This window comes from Macrobrachium nipponense, chromosome 41 (assembly GCF_015104395.2).
Source record: "Macrobrachium nipponense isolate FS-2020 chromosome 41, ASM1510439v2, whole genome shotgun sequence".
Classification (NCBI taxonomy): Eukaryota; Metazoa; Arthropoda; class Malacostraca; order Decapoda; family Palaemonidae; genus Macrobrachium; species Macrobrachium nipponense.
In genome coordinates this window covers 18,216,623-18,222,622 of record NC_061102.1, presented here as the reverse complement: position 1 = coordinate 18,222,622, position 6,000 = coordinate 18,216,623, and positions in this window count along the sequence as shown.

Here is a 6,000-nt window from a genome sequence, read left to right as displayed (position 1 = left end):
GCGTGTGTGTATGTATAGAGATGTATGTATGTACTTTTGTATATATAGTATATATATATATATATATATATATATATGTGTGTGTGTGTGTGTGTGTGTGTGTGTGTATTACTTACATATTTTGCATATATAATATATATAATATAATATATACTAATATAATAAGATTCGAAAACATACGGAGGCTCTCGAGATACAAGCTCAAAAAAGAAAAGAAAAAAAAAACCGAAAAAGGAAAAACTCTACGGCAGAGAACAACAGGGCAATTAACCCTTCAAAAATGTGACGTCACGATATGAATTGAATATAGAATTTAAGCCAAAGGCCAAGCGCTGGGAGCTATGAGGTCATTCATCGCTGAAACGGGAACTGACAGTAAAAAGGTCTGAAAGGTGTAACAGGAGGAAAACCTATGAGTCAATTGTGGTGCAAAGTAAGCCGGAAGAGAGAATATGAAAGGAGGTACGGTAAAAGAAACGAAAGGGGTTGCAGTTAGGGGACGAAGGCACGAAGCAACGAAGCTTTAAGTAATGCCTACAGTGATGTCAGTACTGAAAGCACTACCCACGCCGTAGATCACGATAACGAAAGCTACATGTTTCATTAGTTCATTCTCAACCAAAGCCATCCCAGCTTAAACGAGCTCCCTCCAAGGTTTGTAAACCGTACGAGAGGTGGCCAAGGATATCGGTTTAAATTTAATGAATCTATGGTATTCACGGCAAAGCTTCTAGGCTTTTCGCCGCGAATGGGGAATGATAGGGTGGCGGAAGGGTAATTTCATTCGAGGCCTTGGGAAAACGCTTTACGACGAGATATGAGAGAGAGAGAGAGAGAGAGAGAGAAGAGAGAGAGAGAGAGAGAGAGAGAGAGAGAGAGAGAGAACAAGGGTGTGTAACATTGTATTCTGTTAATGCCATAGTATTTCTAACTGTATCCTTGATTTCCCTGCTAATGCCAAAATATTTTTAACAAAGTGATTATACAGAAGTATTAAAATGTAGACTTGAAAGAGCCTTTTCTTTACATAGCGCAGAGTACTAACGAATGTTGGGTATATTCACAAAAGAAGTCTGTTAACGTAAAATGGAATGGCACTTACAATTGCGTGCGTATCCATTTTCTATTTCAAGTTTCTTTCTAGATTTACTGCTATGACCATCATAAACTGTAGTTTTATTTGAATAAGCAAGCTACTGGTGACGTAAATAACTTAGACTAGGTTTTGTTATAATTCTGTTTGTTTTACTTGTTCATTTGGCATTTCAGTCTCGAGTAATTATATAATCAGATAAGAAATGCTTAACTGAATTACGGTTACATTTAAAATAACATCTGAGGTTATCTATAAAGGGGGTAGGTCTTGATTTCCAATGACAAAGGGTAGACCCTGCTCATTATTCAACCTGACTTATCCCCAGGTCTTGGGCAAGTTGAGTCTACAAAAAAGCTCTACAGTTTAGTTGAGAAGTGAACCAAAGTCTTAAGTAACGTATGCACTATGCAGAGTTATTATTCCGTAGGTAGGCTTACAATGGTCCATTAGCTTTCGCCTTGACCAGAAATATAAAACAAGGTACAGTAGCATACTTGAATCCAAAATATAGTCCTTCAGACCTAAAAACCAAAGGTGAGCAATAATCCAAATTACAAACCTAAAGAGGGTTACAAAACTAGCTAATAACCTGCTTAAGCTGCTTAATCACAGATACTAGACTTAACACAACTATCCACATAACACGAAGTGGCGTATTAATGTAAAATAAGGCAGATGTTGAATGATGGACTGAGCTATAAATGTAAATTTTAAACGTACTACAGTAGTACACAAAACCCTTACTTCATGCACACCAAAAAGATACAGGTTTCTAATGGGAAACACTGGGAGCTATGAGGCGTCTCTAAAAAACTAGCTCTTGCTAAGCTTTCTTCTGATTTATTTCATAAGGGCTTCGCTTTCCATGACCGACGTATTTGCAAGCAGACCAAACACTGTTTTTACTTTTCGTGTATGCAGGTGACGATTCTGTGTCACTGACAGATGCCATTAATCCTTTAACCAAATTAAACTTAATAGGAGCTACGGACACCTCACATTTGCAAACTTCAATAAGCTTTCATCAATCTAACAACATTCTCTAGTTCGTATCACTACAGTACAACTAACGAGAGAGAGAGAGAGAGAGAGAGAGAGAGAGAGAGAGAGAGAGAGAGAGAGAGAGAGAGAGAGAGAGAGAGAGCGTTATAGTTCGAAGAGAATGTGTATAAGAGAGAGCATGAGCGGGAGAGAGACTTGCACTACCTAAAGATTAAGTTCAATTTGGTTCCGTAAATTGGAGAGGCGTGGATGCTGTGAAAAAAATGTCACCTCTCCTTAGTTACGATTCAACCATAAACAAATCAAATTTTCCCTATCCTCGGTGTGTAATGCTACGGGATTTAGGGAACTCCCACGCTCTGCCTGCCTGGCTTCTTACTCGAGAACCGAATGGCAAATGGAAATTACGTCGAGATACATAGTACTACATGACACCATAAAAACAAAAGTAATGACCAGAAACAAGATATTATAAAATCTTTTGTAATCATAGCACTGAATTTGTCATACTATGCTGCTTATGACGATGATTATTATTATTACCATAAAAACGGGCAAATATGCCTCTGAAGCAAATCTAAAAGGCCATTACCTTGTACCTCTACATTCCCTAGAGTAGTGCCAATATGCATAAGAAAGAGGGAAGAGTACTGTCATAATAAATAAAAATAAAGTACGTCAACAACGACCTACATATCATAAACAAGCAACAATATAAGATAAGAAGCTAACACAGCGGTTCATGACACTTGAGCAGCCCTATAGCCTCTCATATTCATAAGCACCGCCTGCATCATTACCTAAATTCACCATATTATTACTTTAACAGACCTGGTACTGCAACTCAATTTTGGGTTGCAGGCACCAAGGTGATCTATATTCAAATAAATCTTAAGTAAGATGGCCAAATACACCACCACTTCTTTCGTATGTCCAACCATAATACATGCTTGAGTTGTCCTCACAACTATTACTAACTTTTTTCTGAAAAGTAAGTACACATTCACTTTTAATTGTCTATACGTTTAATCTGAAGCCCCTGATTGCTTTCAATGACTTTTATCAACATACTTTACCCACCAAATTGCTAATCACTATGATGACATTGCCTGGAGATATTAGACTAATCCCACCTACATACCATTACACAATACACTGATCAGACCAAAATACTTACAAAGGCAAATTACTGAACTGATAATCACTGAAACATTAACGCCTATTGCAACATTAGTTTCCAGCAATACTGAAACTTGACAAAAGACGTTAAGAATACAATAAATTGTACATCATAGTATGTCATCCTACCCAACTTTCAAGTCTATGCCTGTGCACATTTTTTCAAAGAGTACAATTCATAGATGAATTATTCCAACCAACGTCAAAGGCCACTTAATATACCAGTAAATGGACTATAATACCAAATTTCATAAAACCAAATTACACAGTTGAATTTTTAGGTTTCTTCCAGGTTCCTATTTCTTACAAAAAATACATAAAACAAGTAATCAAAGAAGTATATACCTCTTAAAATGAAATACTCCTAGGCCTCCTAACATAGATTTACCACCGCTCATGGTGTTCTAAATCCCTGGCCTCTGGATTCCTTACACAATGGCATGAAGAGAATGAAATAAATACATAAATTACTATTATTATATACATAATACATATATATACATACATACATACATATACTATATATATATATAATATATATATATATATATATATATATATATATATATACACACACACACACACACACACACACATGTACCTGTCCATATATGTAAACATATACATGGTTAATTCTTACAATTTAAAAGTACTAGGGCCGAGGGAAGACTCTTAAAAACCCCATTCCATGTAAGGAACTGACATTCCAGGTAAGTTTAGGTGTGGTTGGGTTAGGCAGAAACCCAATTATTTATTCTATCTTAAAGAAATCTAGGTTAGGTTAGTTGAGGGTTCAGGGGAGTAATGTCCCCTACTAGTTGAGAACCTAATGACCTAGTCCAGGTTAGTTAGGTCAAACCTTATCATCTATAGTTTTAGTGCCTTATGTTAGGGCACGGTAGTTCCTCAACTGGCCAATGTTCCATGTTGGCCGAGTGGATCTCGCGCTCGGCTACTAATCCGGTGGTTCGAGTTCGATTCTCGGCTCGGCCAATGCGGAACCAGATGAATTTATTTCTGGTGATAGAAATTCATTTCTTGATATAATGTGGTTCGGATCCAACAATAAGCTGTAGGTCCCGTTGCTAGGTAACCAATTGGTTCCTAGTCACATAAAAATATCTAATCCTTCGGGCCAGCCCTAGGAGAGCTGTTAATCAGCTCAGTGGTCTGGTAAAACTAAGATATACTTAACTTCCTCAACTTGCCATGATAATGAAGCACTTTGGCCAGTTATATGGAAATTGTGGCCTAGGTCAGATTGGGTTAAATGTGGTTGGGTTAGGTTATACCACTATCATTCTATTTTATAATGGCATAAAATTGATTGAGAAGAATAGGCCCCTGTATTTCACTCACTTTGCATTTTTCCAAACCCAAAACCCAAATATTTCCCACTGTGATCCCCCACTAGGCCTATTGTAGGATATAAGTGGGGGAGGGAGTAAGCACCTCTTAAAACTACTAGGCTAATTAAATGTATGTTAAAACATTCATCATGCACTAACTCCAAAATACGATTGTGGTTTAGAGTACTATAAAAATTTACCTCCCTTTTCCTATCTCCATGTTTCTGTTTCACAATTTCAGTAATCACCAAAAATGCAAAAAGTATTGCCACTAGGCCTATACAGAAAATATACCAACATGCTACAGGATTCTAAGAAAATTCCTACTAGGCAAGGTATTTGAGTACAGTGGGGCTCAAATCTCATGCGACATGATTCTTTTTATATCGTCCGTATTCTCAGACTCAACGTGATGTTGCCAAGTAGTGCTATTTTTTTCGTTTTTTTATTTGTAATGTCATTCATGTCGAAAATGTTTGCGAATTCACAGCTAGCCTTATTTTCCTTATGGTTAAATAGATATGATCCCTTTTATGCATTGGTATAATTCTTAATTTGTGTGATTTGAATTGATTTTGTTATTTTTCTTATCTTTACGTTGCTTAGTTCAAGTGTGGTGCGATAAGGTTAGCGGTGCCAGCAATGAAAACACACTTAACATGCTCCTCGGACTGGTCAACATAACCATGTCTGCAGCATTATGACAGTAGCCTAATAAGCTCAACAGTCATAACAACACTTTTCAATGTAGGAATATGAATTAAAACAAGTTTTATTTGAATGTTGAAGATTTCAGCTGCGTTTAAGCTGCCTGTATGTTGGAAAATGTTTTATAGGCCTAAAAAAATAATCTAAGCCGTCTGAGATGTAATCTGTTACTAATGAATTTATTTGTAGAGATCACCTGTTCTTTGAGGAATATGAATTACAACCAGTTTTCTTTGAATGTTGAAGTTTCAGGCTGTGTTTAAGCTGCCTGCATGTTGCAAAATGATTTATAGGCCTAGAAAAATAATCTAAGATTTCTGAGATGTAATCTTTACTAATGTTTTTATTTGTAGAGATTACCTGTTCTTTGAGGAATAAAAGATGATGATGATTTTGGTATATGGAGAAGATGGTTATTTATCGAAATATCATAAGTATTAATATCAAGGCATATGTAACCCGTTGTTTTTTCAACTGGTTTACAATATTATTTTCTTAAAAGTCCTTCTGCTCGCTTTTGGTGTGTATAATTTATTCTTTCATAAGGTAACTTGAAGTAGCAAGAACTGTGTAGATAACCTCATTTGCTTTCTGGCCAGAAATTGGTATAGAGATGTGAATGTTAAGTGTAAAGTAAAGAAATCTAACACCTAGACCAGGAATAAT